The 20,753-nt window shown below is 39.1% G+C and overlaps 1 long non-coding RNA gene across 1 annotated transcript; it reads left to right on the top strand.

The window, feature by feature from the left end:
• The first annotated feature begins 1,218 nt into the window (after positions 1 to 1,218).
• Positions 1,219 to 9,164, top strand: LOC131199347 (uncharacterized). The gene is made up of 4 exons (XR_009155330.1): positions 1,219 to 1,316; positions 4,433 to 4,556; positions 7,348 to 7,512; positions 9,097 to 9,164. It is a non-coding gene; the product is annotated as an uncharacterized LOC131199347 (long non-coding RNA).
• Positions 9,165 to 20,753: the final 11,589 nt, after the last annotated feature.

The following is a 20,753-nucleotide window of genomic DNA, read 5'->3' as shown; positions in this document are numbered from 1 at the left end:
CAATAAGGTAATAAATATAAAACTTCTGGAGCACACCAGACAGTAAAAAAGTTGATATAGAATGGTATCATTCCCATCTGCTTTCCGATCACTGAATTATTAATTAATGAGTTATTGCTCATTAGTAAAGCAGTATTTTGGATATTCTTTTTAATTAGCATTGCTTTGCAACTTTGGACATGCAAATTGTTTTTTCACAATATTTTGTTCAGAAGAGTACAAGCTGCTCTAATTCTGAGGATTTATTTCCAGAAACTCTGGACCATTGTACAATCAGCCAAAGTTAATGTTCTGTTTCATTGATAACATATTTATAGTAAGGATATGCAAAATGTGTTGAAACAATCATTCTGGAAAACCGTGGAAAATACTTTATATTTTCCTTTGGAAAGTGGATTGATTTTTTTTTCCAGAGAGAACATTCAGGACAAAACATACTATTCAGGGACAAGTGTTTCCAGATAATAACAACTTCCAGTTTGGAAGATTTTCTCTCAAAATCCACCAAATTTGTGTTTTCCATGGAAAAAACACAATCACTAGAAGTCCAAAATAGTTTCTTCCTGAAATAATGAATTTTGCACAATCCTAGCTTGAACAGTGCTAGTGTAGTAAGCATGCTATAGTCAATTTGCCAACAGTGGCCACAGGATTGGAAAAGGTCAGTTTACATTCCAATTCCAAAGAAGAACAATGCCAAAGAATGTTCAAATTACTGCACCATTGCACTCATTTCACATGCTAGCAAAGTTATGCTCAAAATCCTATAAGCTAGGCTCCAGCAGTATGTGAGACGAGAACTACAGGCAGGATTTCAAAGAGGCAGAGGAACTAGAGATCAAATTGCCAACATACGCTGGATCATGGAGAAAGCTAGGGAGTACCAGAAAAACATCTACTTCTATTTCATTGAGTATGCTAAAGCCTTTAGTTGTGTGGATCACAACAAATTGTGGCAAGTTCTTAAAGATATTGGAGTACCAAACCATCTTATTTGTCTCTTGAGAAACTTATATGTGGGTCAAGAAGCAACAGTGGGAACTGGACATGGAACCACTGATTGGTTCAAAATTGAGAAAGGAGTTTGGCAAGGCCTATTTAATTTATATGCAGAGCACATCATGAGAAAGGCGGGGCTAAATGAATCACAAGTTGGAATTAAGATTGCGGTGAGAAATATCAACAACCTCAGAGATGCAGATGATGCTACTATAATGGCAGAAATTGAAGAGGAACTAAAGAGCCTAAAGGTGAAGGAGGAGAGTGCAAAAGTTGGCTTGAAACTCAACATTAAGAAAACTAAGATCTAGACTAAGGTAAAGGAGACAATGATTGCCTGGGCTAAAAACTTTGGATATGCAGTAGAATTAGATAAATGGTAGAAACTATGGGACAGAAATTGACTATGTCAACTGCATATAAAGAAAATTTGTATAAAATATTTTATCGATGGCATTTTGTACCGGCAAGAATGGCAAAAATATATAAAGATAGATCTGCTAAATGCTGAAAGTGTAATCAACCATCTGGTTCACACTACCATATGTGGTGGACATGCCCAAAAGCGAAAAAAATATTGGACAAAAATACATACTTCATTGGAGAAAATGACAAAGCAACACATAGACTTGAAACCAGAGATATTTTTGTTCGGCATTCTGCTGGAAAAATATGATAAAAGGACTATATATCTGGTTTTACATATTCTAACCACAACTAGATTTGTATTGGCACAGCAATGGGAAAACGATGAAATTCCATCAGAGGAGAGGGTAATTAAGAAAATATTAGAATGCACAGAAATGGATAGACTAACGCTCACTATTAAGGATAAAGAAGAAACTGAATATTTTTTGATATGGGATGTATTTTATCAATGGCTAGACAATAGAAACAGAAGTTAGAAAGGAGGAGACATAAAAAGAGGAAATGTTAATGTGAAGAGTTGTTAACAAATATATTAAGTATTATTGTTGTTATATTATTATATTATCAATATTATTGTGATGAATACTGTAACAAATATGTGGATTACAACTGTTTAAAAATAACTGTACCCAGATCATACACTGTTTGATGGAAATTGAATATTATATAAATAAAATAAAGAAAACTTAAAAAAAGAAAAAGAAAACTAAGATCATGGCATCTGGCCCTCTTTATTCCTGGCAAATAGATGGGGAAAAAATGGAGGTACTGTGTTTCCCCAAAAATAGGACCCTGTCTTATATATTTTTGAACCCTGAAATAAGTGCTTCACCTTATTGCCATGTGCTCAAAAGCCTGATAGGGCTTATTATCAGGGGATGTCTTATTTTGGGGGAAACCGGGTAGTGACAGATTTTATTTTCCTGGTCTCCAGGATCACCACAGATGGGGACTGCAGACAAGAAATTAAAAGGCACTTGCTCCTGGGGAGGAAAGCTATGGCAAATCTACACAGCATATTAAAAACCAGAGACATCACCCTGCCAACAAAAGTGCATATAGTCAAGGCTATGGTTTTCCCAGGTGCAATGTAAGGCTGTGCAAGTTGGACCATAAGGAACGCTGAGCACCAAATAATTGAGGTCTTTGAACTATGGTGCTGGAGAAGACTCCTGCGAGTCCCTTGGACTGGAAGGCGATCAAACCGATCAGTCCTATAGGAGGTCAACCCTGACTGCTCTTTAGAAGGCCAGATCCTGAAGATGAAACTCAAATACTTTGGCCACCAAATGAGAAGGAAGGACTCACTGGAGAAGAGTCTAATGCTGGGAATGATTGAGGACAAAAGAAGAACGGGATGGCAGAGAATGAGGTGGCTGGATGGAGTCACTGAAGCAGTCAGTGTGAGCTTCAATGGACTCTGGGGGATGGTAGAGGACAGGAAGTCCTGGAGGACCATTGTCCATTGGGTCGCAATGGGTCAGACACGACTTCGTGACTAACAACAACAACAACGCTTGAACAGTTCTGCTTTTAAATTATGGAAGAAGAATATCTTTAGGTGATACCAGCCTGAGCAAGTTTAGAAATAATTGTAGTTCTACTAGTGCAAGTTTGATGAGTTATAATAATAAAAACAATAATCAATAATAATCAAGACCAAATCCTTAATGGGATTCACAGAATTAAATATGAGGGGTATTACTTAGCCTCTAGGTACATTCAGATGAAAGAAGCAATAGACAGTAAGACCAGTCTCTATCCTCCCTTGACTAGTGCATTCAATTGGTCAAAGCTTAATTCTAACGTCTAGGGGTGTATCAACAGGAAAACATTTTTTTAAAGAAAATGTACAGTAATTAGTGTTCTATGTTAACATTTATATATTTTAATATAAGTAATTAGCTGAAAAGGACTATAGGAAACAATGAAAAGCTGCAAGAATCACTCAGAAGAAAGTAAACAAATTTTATTAACCTTAAGGATGAAATTCCGCTTTGACTTCTAGTAAAAATGGTGGAGTGTGAAAGTGATATTTACAAAAGTCTTAGCCTGGTCAAATAGAATCCAATCCATCAATTGGCATGGTAGGTGAATGCACAGACTCAGCAGCAGCAATGCTGGGCCTATGGAGAAAAAAAGAAGCAAACTCTACAGATGGATATTTTATGAATAGTGATCCATGAATAGTGAAAAGAAAGAAGTACAGTGTTATTATTATGTCGTGTCCCCCTCCCCCTCCGACGACCGGGTCAATGAAGTCCGTATCAAACGTGGCAACGAAGCCTCTGCAGCTTTGCCAAATTCCTTCGAGGTTTCTCAGGGCAGGCAGGAGTCCAAGTTGTGATTTCAGCAAACTAGATGAGACTTTGCTTGACTCAAGGTTGGAATGCCAAAAGCAGGTCCTTTATATAGGCTATGGGGTGTGGCTCCATGACTCAGCATTTATCCAGGCCTGCCCCACCCTTCCTTCTGCTGGCGTCATCTCTCAGATCTCCAGAAGCGAGGATCCTCCCACTCTGAATTGTCTTCAGCTGTCTCTACTGTCGGCATCTGGGAAAGGGAGGGGTCAGAGGGAGCAGGTCCGGGTAATTGCACCACTTGGCTGACTTCCTGCTCTGACGGCTGCATCGAAGGAACACTCACAGTATGAATGAGCTGTATTGGATTTCTGTTTTCCCTCCTTGACTCCTCTCCGGGCATGGGGCCAGGGACGAGGGCTGGAGGCATGACAGGCCGTTCATCTTCATTATCAGACTCGGAATCTGATAACAGGCCCGGGTGTAGATGGGAGGGGCCCGGCTGAGGAGGACGAGGCACAACATATTATTATTACTTTTTTTTCCCTATCATCCCAGAATATGACAAGGTCATTTTTGAAATGGTATGTCTTAGTATTCCAGAAAAAGGAAACTATTGATTAACAAAATGCATTTCAGGTTCTGAGTATTATTAACCTATCCTTTATGTATTTTTAAAAATAATTTCTTTGTTTCTCTGACAGCTACTGAATAAATGAATAGAATTTTTTTTTTATTGGCCAAGTGTGATTGGACACACAAGGAATTTATTTTGGTGCATACGCTCTCAGTGTACATAAAAGAAAAAGGAAAAAAACTACATCAAAGGTACAACATTTACATTCTATTCTATTCTATTCTATTCTATTCTATTCTATTCTATTCTATTCTATTCTATTCTATTCTATTCTATTCTCTCCTACACTTACTTCCCTTGCCTTACCTCCTCTCCTCTTCCCTTCCTTCTTTCTCTCTCCCTTTCTTTCTCTTCCAACCCTCTCCTTCTCTCTCCATTGCTGTATCTATTTTTAATATCTTTAATGTCCAGACATCCCCAACTCTCTCATTTATTACACATATTTTTGAAACCTCCTCTCCTATATTTTAAACTTAACATTGTCTTCATCATTTGGCTTCAACTCTCATTATTGAAAGGCTACATGTTCCCCATATATATGGGGAAAAAAAGTCACTTCTAGGATGGATACACACAAAGCCACAAAAACATTTATATCATAAATTTCTCTCTTTTCCTTTTTAAAAAAAATAAAAGCTATGAATTGTGATTAGAAAACAAATGCCATACTTTTCGGAGTATAAGACGCATCCCCCCCCAAAAAAGAGGGTAGAAATGTTGGTGCATCTTATACACCAAATACAGCCATTTTTTGCCTCCTGAACCCCCACCCTGCGTGTCCCATTTTTGTCAAAAATAGGCCTGTTTTTCACAAAAACGGGAAGTGTGGGGGGTTTGGGAGGCCTGCAGAGTGCTCCTGGAGGCTGGGGAGGGCAAAAATGAAATGCCGGGGGGGCATTCAGGAGGCCAAAAATGGGATGTGCAGAGGGTTTAGGAGGCCTGCAGAGTGCTCCTGGGAGCTAGTGAGGGCAAAAACCGGAATTGTGGAGGCCCAAAACTATTTTTTCTTGTTTTTCTCTTTGAAATCTTGGTGTGTCTTATACTCCGGTGTGTTTTATAATCTAAAAAATATGGTATTAGCAGTCCTGGGACTGAAGTTTATAAGAGTACATTGTGTATTCCATCTCTGAAATTCCCCTACTTTTAGAAGATATCTTTTTCCACGGATAGATAGGCTCTAAATATGTTTTAAACCAAAGGGTGGCTCAGGGGCTAGGATGTTGAGCTTGTCGATTGAAAAGTCGGCAGCTCAGCGGTTCGAATCCCTAGTGCTGCCATGTAACGGGGTGAGCTCCCGTTACTTGTCCCAGCTTCTGCCAACCTGGCAGTTTTGAAAGCACGTAAAAATGCAAATAGAAAAAATAGGGACCACCTTGTTGGGAAGGTAACAGCATTCCATGCGCCTTTGGCATTGAGTCATGTCGGCCACATGACCGCAGAGACGTCTTAAGACAGTGCTGGCTCTTAGACTTTGAAATGGAGATGAGTACCAGCCCTTAGAGTCGGCAACGACTAGCACGTATGTGCAAGGGGAACCTTTACCTTTATGTTTTAAACCAAGAGCGGAAGGGGAAGAGATAATAAAAAGTACTGTGTGTACAAATCACAAAACTACAAAAGCACACAAAACAAAAAGGAAGTGCAAGTTGCCATATGTTATTTTAGACCTCTGCCTTATAGGTTCATGAGCAATCAGTGGTTTTGCTTTTACAGGTTTGAAGTACAACACTTGGCATATTTTTGACAAAGTAGCAGCCATGCATATAATGTGCTGGGGGTCAAAGTGACCCCAGCAAATTGTCAGTTTTAATGTACTCATTATCAACACTGGATTAATTCAATTTAGGAAAGTTACCATGCGATTCATTTAAAGATATTAATTCATAACATGTTCGTTATCTCTACTTACATAGGTGTGATTTTTAAATGGAACTTGATATATCAAATCCTTCTATACCAGATAATCCATATAAATAGAATTTGTTTAATTATCAATCTCACATAGAGCATATGGAAAGCAATGGTAGGAAGCAACATGTGCTTTGCTATGCAAAATAAAATGTTTCTAATTTTTAGTAAAAAGAAATTCTAAAACATAGAAGTGATTGATTTAATAAATTATTAGCACTTAAGTATTTTATATATTAAAGTCATGTTGTTACTTACTTACCTTCAGTCTCTTCTCCAAAAATTGAGACAATTTTTTTTAATTCTTAGCAGCGACTGAAAGTAACATTTTCAGTGCCTTTCTGGAAAATGTCATTTTTGAGAATGTGCCCAGACAGTAGGTGATTCTAGGGAGAGAAATAATAACCTGTACAATAGTACAATGTCTTCCTTCCTTCCTTCCTTCCTTCCTTCCTGTCTCCCTGCCCGCCTGCCTGCCTGCCTTCTTTCCTTCCCCAAGTATGGCTTTACATTGTTCAGTAGAATGGAAAAAAAAATCCTACTTTTAAACTAGGGCAAGCATAATTATACACATTAAACCATCTGCACATAATTCGAGAATTGTGTCTGTGTATTTTTTACACCCAGATTGTATTACTTTTCTTCTTGTTTACCATAACAAGTACATTTTCTGTCCCCACTGAAGCTTAGATTTGCATAGAAGCTGTAAAAATTCCTTTTGTTCCTTTTGTTCAGTGTCCATAAGATTTTAATTACATAGTAAGTCTACCGTTGTAGTAAATACATATAAAGAACAGGAAGATACTACACATTCTTTTATGCACGATTCTTCTTATTTCAGTGTTGTTTGAAGTAGTATATGTCTAATGTTCTAATAAAATGTTAGTTTCATAGCTCTTTTTTTCTCCATTTTCATGAGATCGTTTTCCCAGTGTCCATCTAATGGCAATTTACACAATGTCTCTCATCACATAGTTGGTGCAATAATATTTCTTATGGGCTGATGCATTGCTGTAACACACTGTGGTACCTTATACATTATTTAATTTCATTCTATTTTAATGATTATTCTAGTGAAAAGAAGGACCAGGATGGCATGATAGCACTGTTCCAATATATGAGGGGCTGCCAACTAAACAGGGAGAAACCTCCTGACAGTGAGAACAATTAACCAGTGGAATGGCTTCCCTTCAGAATTTGTGGGTGTTCCATGACTAGAAGCTTTTAAGAAGATACAAGGTAGTCATTTGTCCAGAATGGTATAGGACAGTGGTTCTCAACCTTTATAGTGCTGTGACCCTTTTAATACAATTCCCCACGATGTGGCAACCCCTTTAATACAATTCCCCATGATGTGGTGACCCCAACCGTAAAATTATTTTCGTTTTGAATTTATCGCGCCTGAAGCCATATTGGTTAGCGATCTGAACTGCTTGCGATTGCCTTGAGGACGGAGGCATTAAAGCGGAGACTCCTCCCCTATTAAGTTTATCGTGCCTGAAGCCAGATTAGGCTAGCGATTGGGAGTGATTGCAGCTGGCTTGAGAGGGAGACATCAGAGCAAAGATTTCTCTCTTTTTTAATTCATCGCGCCTGAAGCCGAATTCGCGATTCTTCGACTCGCAAGTATACTTCCCATATTTCCAATGGTCTTAGGTGACCCCTGGCAAATCGTCATTCGACCCCCAATGGGGTCGCGACCCACAGGTTGAGAACCTCTGATATAGGATTTCCTGCTTGTGTACAGGTTAGACCGGAAGTCCCACAAGGTCCTTTCCAGCTCGGTATACTGTTATTCTGATTAACAATTTTTCAATGCAGATTTAACATCATCCAGTTTAAAAGAAAATATTTGAGACCATGCTCAGAGAGATTCCTTTAAAAAAATTGACCTTTAAAGCAAAATCTCCTACTGTCATTAGAAATGGCCCATTCCCTCTAAGACACTTGGAGTAAATCTGTTCCTTATGGTGTTTGCTTTGTAGAATATTGCATCCAGTTTTGGTCTCTATGCTATAAAAAAAGGGGGTTGAGACTCTAGAAAGAGTGCAGAGAAGAGCTACAATGATGATTAGGGGACTGGAGGCTGATACTTGAAGAATGCTTGAAGAAATTTGGCGTGTCTAGTTTAACGAGAAGGATTAGGGTTGACATGATGGCAGTGTTCAAATATTTGAGGGGTTGACACAGTGGTGAAATCCATTTTTTTTACTACCAGTTCTGTGGGCATGGCTTGGTAGGTGTGGCATGGCTTGGTGGGAATGGCAGGGGAAGGATACTGCAAAATCTCCATTCCCACCCCACTCAAGGGGAAGGATATTGCAAAATCTCCATTCCCTCTCCAGCCAGAAGTGGTATTTGCCATTCAAAATTTCTGCTACCAGTTCTCTGAACTGCTCAAAATTTCTGCTACCGGTTCTCCAGAACCTGTCAGAACCAGCTGGATTTCACACCTGGGTTGACACAAAGAAGAGGGGATCAACCTATTGTCCAAAGCACTTGAAGAAGCAATGGATCAAGGAGAGAAGCAACCTTTAACTAAGGAGAAATTTTCTGACAGTTAGAGCAATTAATTAGTGGAACAACTTGCCTCCAGAAGTTGTGAGTGCTCTATCACTGGTGGCTTTTAAGAAGAGATTGGACAACCTATTGTGGTAAATTGCATCCATCTCGTATAAAATGAGGCCTACTTATTTTATATGGAGGGCACTTGATTGAATTTCAATTTGATGTGTGGCACTGTGCAGGACCAATATGTATATTATGTACTCAACTTTCCAATCTGATATATGAATAAAGTATAGCATATTTCCTTCTACTCAGGATTACTGGCCTTGCCTATCCCAGTGATTATTCAAGATCATATTGGGTGTTAGAAAGGACGAACCAGCTTTGTGGCCATATAATGTTGTGGCAGAAGTAAATCTGCAACACTATCGGTTCAGAATGCTGACTGCCTAAAAGATAAATTAATTGCTTTTAAAAATGCATTGCTATGGGGAAGTAAATTTCATGTATTATAATGTAATGTCTTGTGATGTTCTTTATATGTTTTGTTTTCTTCCCAGGCAAATGCAGAAGTATACATTATAGATAGTGTTGCTATGTTGTTCAATTTTCAAATTGCCAGATTGCCTTGGTTTTTTTGTTGTTGTTGTTGCTGTTGCTGTTATTGTTGCTGTAACCTTGCAAACAATTTACTGGAGGAAAAAAAGTGCCTTATGAATGAATAAACAGTCAGAGAAGTTGTATTTTTGCTATTTTTATTATTTTGTTGAATGAAGCTATTGTAGTTTTCCTCCCTCCCTTCCTCCCTCCCTCCCTCTCTATTCCTTCCTTCCTTCCTTCCTTCCTTCCTTCTTTCCTCCCTCCCTCCCTCCCTCCCTCCCTCCCTTCCTTCCTTCCTGGCTCTGTTCTGCAACGTTTGTGCAGGGACACTGAAAAGCTCAGATAAGTTTTGATTTCTTTGCTAGTGATATGAGTAACAGTACACACACACTCACAGTCACTGCAGGGGTGTATGTATAATGTTGTGGCAGAAGTAAATCTGCAACACTATCGGTTCAGAATGCTGACTGCCTAAAAGATAAATTTATTGCTTTTAAAATTCATTGCTATGGAAGTAAATTTCATGTATTATAATGTAATGTCTTGTGATGTTCTTTATATGTTTTGTTTTCTTCCCAGGCAAATGCAGAAGTATACATTATAGATAGTGTTGCTATGTTGTTCAATTTTCAAATTGCCAGATTGCCTTGATTTTTTGTTGTTGTTATTGTTGCTGTAACCTTGCAAACAATTTACTGGAGGAAAAAAGTGCCTTATGAATGAATAAACAGTCAGAGAAGTTGTATTTTGCTATTTTTATTATTTTGTTGAATGAAGCTATTGTAGTTTTCCTCCTCCTCCTCCTTCCTTCCTTCCTTCGGAAGCACGGTTGAAGCCTGAAGATGACGAATGAGACTTCGTCAAACGCCGCCAAGACACTTCCAATTTTACGGGAGAAAACCCAATAACCAAAGACCTACATACAAACACCTGCGAAAACCTCAGAAAACAAATATATATATATATATATATATATATATATATATATATATATATATATATATATATATATATATATATATAGGTCTTGTTATTCTCTCGCAGAAATTGGAAGTGTCTTGGCCGAGACACTTCCAATTTTACGCGGGAGAAAACCCAAATAACCAAAGACCTACATACAAACACCTGCGAAAACCTCATGGCATATTCGGGTCTTTTCTCATGTAAGGTTGAGAGTATCTTGGCGACGTTTCGACGAGGTATCACTCATCATCTTCAGGTTGGTGCTTTCGGCTTCGTGCTTGTGCGAGCAAAGCGTGGTTGGAGCTGCCGTCTCTCTATAAATACTGGTGAGGAGGTGGGGAGTGTTGCTATGAGCAGGTTGGTTGGCTGTGTGGTTGCATCTTGACTGGTAGATGGAGTGGTTGTTTGCAGATTGGTTGGCTGTTTCGTAGCATCCAGTCTTTGTGTTTTAACGATTTGATTAATCGGCTGTGTGGAAACGTCCTGAGTTCTGGGAATGTGACCTCCTGTAGTGGTAATGGGCTTCATGAAAATGTCCTGAGTTCTGGATAACTTCTGGATATCTTTAAGAAATAATAGAATACTGACTTTGGAAGGACATGATTTGTTGTTGGGATGGCATGCCTTTTTATGGTATGGTAAGCCAAAACACATGGATATCCCGAAGACATTTAGTTAGAGAGGCGCTGTTATCAAACCGGGAGAAGGTTGTTTTCTTGCCCAATTACTCAACTAGGTAACATCAACAGTGCTAGAAGGCAATGGAGTTTGTGCTCCGGTTATATATAAGTGGCTGTTGTTGATCGTTTGTCTGAGTTGGTACTTCCTTGTTAGGGATATTGTTTACTGCTCGAGCAAGGATAATGAAACTTCTGCAAGAAAACAACCAAGGTTGGAGACCTCCAAGGACCCCAGAGTCAGGTGATAGTTTTAACACAATTTGGTGCAAGAGTTAAGTAGATATATGCCATTTGGAATGTTTCTAAATTGAGACTTCTGAATTTTGTTTTGGAAGTCAACCTATTTCTTCCAGGTAAATGTGATTGAATATCATGTTAGATCCATATCATCTCCTGTCCTTTTTTGCTATCTTGAACGAAAACAGAAAATGAAATACACATCAATTTCCTTTCAGTGACTTGATAGTTAGAAACAATAGCTATCAGTGCATGTGATAGGAAAATTAAAAATTCATTGATTTTGGTTTTTTTTTTACAAAATGTTGACCTAAATTCTTTAAAGTATTTTTGCCAACAATATGAATGGTTGTATTTTATTTTTAAACTAAATTCTTCTTTTATTTTAAACCACTGTATTTGCATTGATTCAATCAACACATATCAAATTTCACCCTGCCCAAAATTGTGTTTGGTTTATGATCATATATTTAAATAAACTAAACTAAAAGGAGTAATACTTAATAAATGACATATGAAAGTAAGCATACTCTTGTCTGCAGTAAAAGAGGAAGCTTCTTGTAATTAAATAGCTGTTTTGGGATTTCTACCAGATTGACATTTCTTTTCTTTTCTTTTTAATACATAAGCTTTTGTAGGAGAAATATATCTGAGTTCTTTACTAATGGGGATCAGACACAATATTTTACCAAAATATGAGGGATTTTGTTAGTGTATCAGAGAGAGATGAAGCAAATGTCTAAAAAGAGGCAAGGGAGTAGAACGTTACGTAGAGTTATGCAAATTAAATTACACATATGATTGCATACAGTTGAATAATTATTATTCTATCTTAATGAGATAAGGATAATGAGATCATTGGGTGGCACTACAAAATAATGGTTGCTTGGCTTAGACCAAGAGTGTCAAACTCACGTCGTCATGGTGTCATCACGTGACGTATTGGGATTTTTCTTCTCCTTCGCTAAACTGGGCGGGGGCAGGGCCAGCACATGACGCATCCATGACACCCCTGGCTTAGACAAAGGATATGGTTTTATTTAAAGAAATAATGGTGCTATTAATGTATTCCTTTTGCAAGATATGATCTCCCAAAGACCTGATTTACTAGTGCTATTCTTATTTCCACATTCCATAATCAACATTCTTGTGTCTTTCTTTCTTTGGCTGCCTTGATGATATATGGTATTTCCCTGAGAAACTAGATTGGGGGAAGGAGTAACTTTGTTATCTTGGCTAACACTATATTTCTTACTCCATTTTGAGATGGGGAGTCTTCAAAACCCAGCATTTTCGTACCACTAGGATAGAGTGCACATTTTCATACATTTGAAAATGTTAATTTTTTTATGTTACTGACGGTAAAATAATTATACTAATAAATTTCTCCTGCTATTTTCAGCACCACTTTTCTCACACATCTTTGCCCATGAAATATCAGGGGAGGTAGGAATTATTGACTGTGAAGATGATATAAGAACATGCGGCTGATGGAAGTTGGCAATATTTTGATATAACTAAGCCAAATCAAAATTGGTTGTCACTTTGAATGAATATGTAACTATGGAGTGAGCAACTGTGGTCTTTCAGATTCTGTTGAATTAGAGACCCAAGGATTTTTAACCATCTGCTTGGGACTAATGAGAAAGATTCTCTCCCTTGAGATATTCAAGATTTGACTATGTGAGCATTTCAGAACGCTAATTCAGAATGAAAGGTTTGTCTCTGTTTACATCCTTTTCAGATCAATCAATTTAAAGGGAGGGTAAATAAATGCTCCTCTTACAAAGCCTATCTATCATCTATCTATCATCTATCAATCTATCAGTTTATCAGACTATGACCTGTGATTAGAATGAACTCATACTTACTTTATCATCATACTTGCTTTATCCACAAACGTCTATACCAGGGCTGTCAAACTCGCAGCCCACGGCTTGGATGTGTCACATGCTGGCCATGCCTACACCTGGTTTAGCGAAGGGGGGGGGAAGTCCCAATATATCACGGGACGCCACCGTGACGTGAGTTTGACACCCCTGCTTTATGCAGTAGACAATGAGAAAATATGGAAATGTGTAAGCATTGAAGTCATTTATTTTATATGATGTAGTAGAATAAAGCATTTGCTGCTGTTTTTATTTTCAGTACTCAAGCTACTCCTCCTTGCTGGGAGATCCTTGTAAAGTCCAGCAGCCAGAATGTGGTGAACCAGGGGTGCTGGGGGTTCGCAGGGGTTTGGGAGAACCTCTAGCTAAGATTCTGTGCAGTTTGGAAAACCCCCCCCAAATCCCACTCCTGGCTGGCCCCTAGCCTCCCAGAAGCTCCCACATGGCCCATTTTGGAGGCTCAAGGAAATACAGGGCATGCGCAGAAGCTCAGGGAGGTGAAAAATAGGCCTACCGGAAGTTTGGGAAGGCCAGAAATGGCCCCGTTTCTGGCCTCCAGAGGGCCTCTGGAGCCTGGGGAGGCCATTTCCACCCTCCTGGAGGCTCAAGGAAAGCCTCTGGAGCCCGGAGAGGGCAAAAACACCCCCCCCCACTGTGGTGCTGGAGGCACCACAATGTCCATGCCCACCCAGCAACTGGGTAGAGAACCCGTTGCTAAAATTTTTGAAGCCCACCCCTGGTGTGGAACATCTAGCTGCACCAAAACCAGGTTTCCTGGGGTGTACCAGGGCTCTCTTAACACATGGGCCTGATGGGCACTTGCCCGTGGGCCCCACATGCATAGTGGCCCCATACTAATCTATATATATTAAACCTTCACTGCACCTTGTATCATATAAATACAACAACTGTATGGCTTAATGAGTATTATTGTATTTTTCAAGCCTCTTGTATTGTTCAAATGTTTATCATGTTGATTAGTTGTTGCTGCACAGCATGTTTTTAATGTTTCAACACCAATTTGTTGGGCCGTGGTAGCTCAGGCTGTAAGAAGCCTGTTATTAAAACACAGCAGCCTGCAATTACTGCAGGTTCAAGCCCTGCCCAAGGTTGACTCAGCCTTCCATCCTTTATAAGGTAGGTAAAATGAGGACCCAGATTGTTGGGGGGGCAATAAGTTGACTTTGTAAATATACAGATAGAATGAGACTATTGCCTTATACACTGTAAGCCGCCCTGAGTCTTCGGAGAAGGGCGGGATATAAATGTAAATAATAAAAAAAAATTGTTGGAAGTGCCAATGAAATAAATACATGTTTAATGTTATCAACCATTTACATTTTTATTCCTGTGAGTAAGTAGGTTGAGTAGGGCAGTTGTACACTGCTTTGCCTGGGGCCCATAATGCTGTTAAAACAGCCCTGGGGTGTATCACAAGGAGGCTAGTCTACATTGTACCTTACTATTAAATTCTGTGGGTTCCATAATAATTGAGGCTCCACAGATGTTCACACATAACGTTTATTTTTAACTCACAGAGACCAGCAACAACACAAGAACAGCGCGCCTGCTTTGACAGCCCTTTTATACTCGGCTGTCAAAGTGGGAGCCAATCAGAACAGAACAAGAAACCATCTCCACCACTAGGGGCCGCCACTGCCGGTGCAGGACATAACACTTACCATTGAATTACTGGACTGTATCTTGTTTCTTAGGTTAAGCAACTATTAATATTGACTGATTATTCGGATTGCCTTCTCTATTTCTTTCCCATGTAGTTCTGAAATAAATATCATGCAGGTGAGTCAATAGAACAACAGATGTTTTTACAGTTCAACAATTGTTGTTTGACAACAATAAGGGTATGATTTTTCAGATCTTTGTGTTCAGCAGAAGTCGAGAAAGCAATCATGATCTCTTGCTTTAGAGATTATTCTACATTTTACTCATCACAGACAGCAATGCACCTGTTTCAGCAGCTTTTTCACATTTTAATTGCCAATATATAGTATGTAGTGCCAATGAAGTTCATAGAACTGTTAAAACAGATGTTAGAGGGAATGCAGTACATATTTTTTTTTCCTATTGAAAAATCGTAACAGGAGGTGAAGGGGCCAATGACCAACAGCATATTGATCATTTAGCAGGGAAAATAAAGTCTGCAGCAAATGAAAAGACTTGTGTTACAGTCTGGATATTTATAGCTCTTTCTTTTGTGATGAAATGGCTCACATTCTTGAATATTGGCTGCTAAGCAAAGGATTCTCCCCCCCCCGCCCTCATTCTTGCTATCATATTAGAGGGCAGTGCAATCATATGCACTGTACATACAGACAGTGATGGGATCCTACCAGTTTAACAACTGGTTCACTGAGCACTTTCTTTGCGCTCATGCATGTGCTCACTTTGCAGAAAATTGAACTTCCACATTGCTGAGAGCAAGGAAAACAGCTGAGGAGTGGCAATCCACTCTGCTGCCCTGATCAGCTGGGCTTCGGAAGCAGAAATAATGGTAAGTATAATGCAGGGGCGGACGGGCAGAGCCACTTCAAAGAAAGAGAGAACCGGTTCACTCACAGCTGAAAGTCAGAGCAAGCGGTTTGCTAGAACCGGTCTGAACTGGTAAAATACTACCACTGATTTTAGAAATGTGGGATGAGATAGCCTACACTTAAATCTTCTCTTTGTTAAAGAGAGAGAGAGAGAGCAACTGATGAAAATGGTTGGGAGAGACTGAATTAACAAATAGAATAATTTGAATTGTGCATGTACTATAAATGTGAATTATTTACCGGTATATGTACTATAAATGTGAAACAGTTCTGATTCATAAATCTATCTGCTCTTGCATCCAGTTCTGCCTGTAATTGTCTGGAAAGTTTTCTGTGGTGCTCAAATTATAAATAGTTTTCCATCCATGAGATATTACCCACATTTACACATGAATTAATGGAGTTACAATCTGAATCTTCCCATCTACAGTGGGTAAAAATTGAATCACCCAAAATTGGGGAGAAAATTGAGAATGTGGTAAGAAAGATTGCCTGGATGGAAATTAGCAAGAACATTTATCTATACAAAGGAGGCTGAAACCATTTTTAAGCCCTGACAAACAAGATAATATCCAGATAGTGTCCCCCCCGCCCCCCCCGCCCCTCCCTCGATTCAAAGCACACACTCAGCAAACTGGTTGTTAAACTCATAGGATCCCACCTCTGCCTTACATACATACATGCATGCATCCATCCATCCATAGACTTTGGTCAGCTATTGATTTCATCATCAATTGTAATATATTGCTATGCCTTGTTTTTTTCCCCATTCCATTCAGTTTTGATTTCTTTTAATGTTTAATTTTTTGTGGTGGTCTGTAACCATAATAAAGATTTATGTGATTTGAAATTAATTTAATTCAATACATGCATGCATACATACATACAAACATACATATATACATACATATATACATGCATAGTTCATTGCACAATATAGCCTTTTTCCCTCCCTCTGAAATTTGTGAAAGAAATGGAGAACTAAGGAGGAAGGCAGGAAACAAAATCCCAAACACTTCAGTGAGAGCAGTTTAACAGAAATAAAACCTATTTGTTCCACCGCTGCAAATGGAGTTATATCCATTAGCAGGCTGCAGGCCCTCTTCTTCTGCACAGATATAAAATACCTCTGGAGTGTCATGACAAAGGAGCCAGATTCAGATATCCCACAGTAGAAACAACTCATCACATAGCTCTTGTGATGAATGCTATTGTCAGCTTCCTCTGACAGCTACCAATACTGAGTGGATGGGGGGGGTGGGGAAAGAACTATGCACCTTGACTGCTGCCCAAGCAAGAACAAAGATAGAAATCCTCAGTCTGTGTCTATACGAAAGCTGCAATACGGTACAGTTGTATCCATAAAAGTCTTCTTCCGTTCATACCTCCAAGCTGTATCAGAGGGCATACTGAGGCAAATGGCATTGGCAAAGGAGAATTGATTCTCCCATGGCTTGTTTAAGACCTTGTGAAAAAAAGCAGCCACCAGTTGGTCTAGCTCAGGAGTCCCCACTACCAGGCGATAGCCCAGGGGTGAAATTCAGCAGGTTCTGACAGGTTCTGGACAACTGGTAGGGGAAATTTTGAGCAGTTTGGAGAACTGGTAGTGGAATTTTTGAGTAGTTCGGAGAACCGGCAAATACCACCTCTGGCTGGTCCCAGAGTGGGGTGGGAATGGGGATTTTGCAGTATCTTTTCCCTGCCACGCCCACCAAGCTTCACCAGGTCCACCAAGCCACGCCCACAAAACCGCTAGTAAAAAAAATTGAATTCTACCACTGCCATGGCCTATTCAGAACCAGGTCCCGTGAGCGAAAGGCCAGCCTGCATGTGCATTGTGATTGCCCCTTTTCTGTAAAGCTTCTTTCCTCCTGAAAATTCTTAGTACATTTCTTGGACCAATAAGCCCATTTTGGGAATATTTTGAACGGTTGTTTTGTTGTTGTTGTTGTTGTTGTTTTGCAATTCCTGTCCCTTTCTTCCTTACTCGATTCATCCTATTTTCTTCTTTCCTGTGTCTAAGCTTTGCATTATATTAATTCATTTTTGTACTAAAAAGATTGCTCTATTTGTATACAGATAAAGCAAGGCTGATGTTAAACATGCCAAAAAAAAAAAAAATACAAACATTCTGAGACAGGAGAAAACAATTTAGAGACCCCTGGAGGTTACTTGTTGGGTTGGCTTAAAATCATATAGGCCTGAAAAATAGCTGGATAAAGAAATGGTGCATAAAAACAGTTGAGGGGGAAACTTGATTAGGATACAAAAACATTGGTAATGAGATGTGGGGCATTTGAAATGAAAGTGTAGAACTGGACCCAACATTTTATAACCAATGCAACACAGCAGCAGCAACAACAAAAAGATAGTTTGGGACCAGACAGAGGAAGCATGAAAAGGCTGTATAGCAGAGGTGGGTTTCAGCAGGTTCTGACCAGTTCTGGAGAACTGGTAGCAGAAATTTTGAATTGTTCGGAGAACCAGTAAGTACCACCTCTGGCTGGCCCCACCCCCATCTATTCTCTTCCTCTCAAGTCCCAGCTGATCAGGAGGAAATGGGGATTTTGCAGTAACCTTCCCCTGGAGTGGGGAGGGAATGGAGATTTTGACCCAGGAGTCCTCTCAAACACCAACATTTGAAATCTTCAATATTCCTTCAATCTTGTTTCCCCCAATGAAAATAATAATAATAATAATAATAATAATAATAATAATAATAATGTTGTTGTTGTTGTTATTATTATTATTATTATTATTATTATTATTATTATTATTATTATTATTATTATTATTAAATTTGTATACCGCCCTTCTCCCGAAGGACTCAGGGCAGTTTACAGCCAAGTAAAAACTACAATCAATAACACAATACAGATAAAACAATAACTAAAAAACTTATTCAAATTTGGCTCCAATTTAAAATACATTTAAAAACCATAAAACCCAATTAAAAATTAAAAACCCAATAATAACGTCTAAAAATTCTATGCCAATCCTGCATGGAAAAATGAGCTCTTAAAAGGTCTAATAAGGTTTTCAGAAAGCCAACATCACACAGCTGTGGAATAAAAACACAGATCCTGGGACATGTTTGTTCTACAGATGATCATAATAATGAGTCCATTGATATTAACAGAGTTGGAAGGGACCTTGTACGCTAACAAGTCCAACACCCCACCCAAGCAGGAGACCCTACACCAGAGGTCTTCAAACTTGCAAGCTTTAAAACCTGTGGACTTTAAGTCCCAGAATGTTATGCTGGCTGGAGAATTCTGGGAGTTGAAGTCCACAAGCCTTAAAGCTGCCAAGTTTGGGGACCCCTGCCCTACACCATGGCTGTCCAGTCTCTTCTTGAAAGCTTTCAGTGATGAAGCTCCCACAACTTCTGAAGGCAAGCATTGGTTGATTGCAGTCACTATCAGAAAATTTATCCTTATTTACAGGTTGAATCTCTCCTCCTTCAGTTTCTGTCCATTATTCCTTGTCTGGGCTTCAAGTGCTTTGGAAAATAGCTTGAGCCCCTCCTCTCTGTGGCAGCCCCTCAAATACTGGAACACTGCTATCATGTTTCCCCTGGTCCTTCTCTTCACTAGACTAGCCATGCCCAGTTCCTGCAACTCTTCATTGTATGTTTTAGCCTCCAGTCCCCTAAATCATCTTGGCTGCTCTTGTCTGCACTCTTTCTAGAGTCTCAACATCTTTTTATAGCGTGGTGACCAAAACTGGATGCAGTATTCTAGGTATAGTCTTACTAAGGCTTTATAGCAGGGGTCCCCAAACTTGGCAGCTTTAAGACTTGTGGACTTCAATTCCCAGAATTCTCCAGCCAGTTGGCTGGAGAATTCTGGGAGTTAAATCCACAGGTCTTAAAGCTGTCAAGTTTGAAGACCTCTGCTTTATAGAGTGGTATTACTACCTGATGTGATCTTGATCATATCCCTCTGTTAATGCAATTTAGAATTGCATTGGCTTTTTTGGCTCCCGCTGCACACTGTTAAATCATATTTAATTAGTTGTCCACTAAGACTCCAAGATCCTTCTCACACTTACTGCTATTAAGCCTGGTTTTACCCAGTCTATATGTGTACTTTTGGCTTATGAAAAGAAGGATTTCTGTGATTAGGGTTTTTTGTTTTTTTAAAAAATCCCAATTCATCATTCTGATGATGTAAGAAATCGTACGTAAGAAAAGAAATAAGCTTCAAAGCCATAGGATCATTCTCCATATGTGCATCACTACAATAGTGGATATGTGTGTATATGATTAAGAATAGAAAATTACAGAGTACAGCTTGTTTGCATAAAAAGAAAAGTGGACTTGCCTTGTAATTCTAAGAATAGCAATTTACAGATATAAGTGTAGGTATAGGATTGGGGTTGCAACAGGTAAACAGAACAAAGTAAGATTTCCCTCCCACTCAGCTCTGACATGCCTAAACCCAAGAAATAAGCAGTAACACTTATAATGCTAGTATTCAGATCTGATTTATTTATTATTTAAATTTAAAGAGAATGCAATATTTACAGAGAATGCAATATTTTTTTTTGCCTCAAGCCAAGACCATCTTTTATTTACATTTTATTATCCTTCATACCAAACATATCCTGAGTTTAACTGAAAGGAAAATAACTGAAAATTTAAAATGATTCTTCATTTCCATCTCCAAGAGAACAAACAATATACACAACAACTATCTTATAACACCCAACTTCTTCATCAAATCAAGGGGCTCGGTTCAAATCAGTTTAGGAGTTCAGTTCAATTCAGCTTATTGTCATCAACACTCTTCTACAAGCAGAGGGCTCTATGCATTAAGGAAAATGTGTGGATGGGTATGTACCAGAGGTGGGTTTCAGCAGGTTCTGACCAGTTCTGGAGAACTGGTAGTGGAAACTTGGAGTAGTTCGGAGAACCGGTAAAAACCACCTCTGACTGGCCCTGCCTCCATTTATTATCTGCCTCCCGAATCCCAGCTGATCAGGAGGAAATGGGGTTTTTGCAGTAACCTTCCCCTGGAGTGGGGAGGCAATGGAGATTTTACAGTATC

The sequence above is a fragment of the Ahaetulla prasina genome, chromosome 5 (genome assembly GCF_028640845.1).
Source record: "Ahaetulla prasina isolate Xishuangbanna chromosome 5, ASM2864084v1, whole genome shotgun sequence".
In the NCBI taxonomy this organism is placed as follows: Eukaryota; Metazoa; Chordata; class Lepidosauria; order Squamata; family Colubridae; genus Ahaetulla; species Ahaetulla prasina.
The sequence above is the reverse complement of the archived record's forward strand: the minus strand, read 5'-3'. Positions and strand labels throughout refer to the sequence as shown.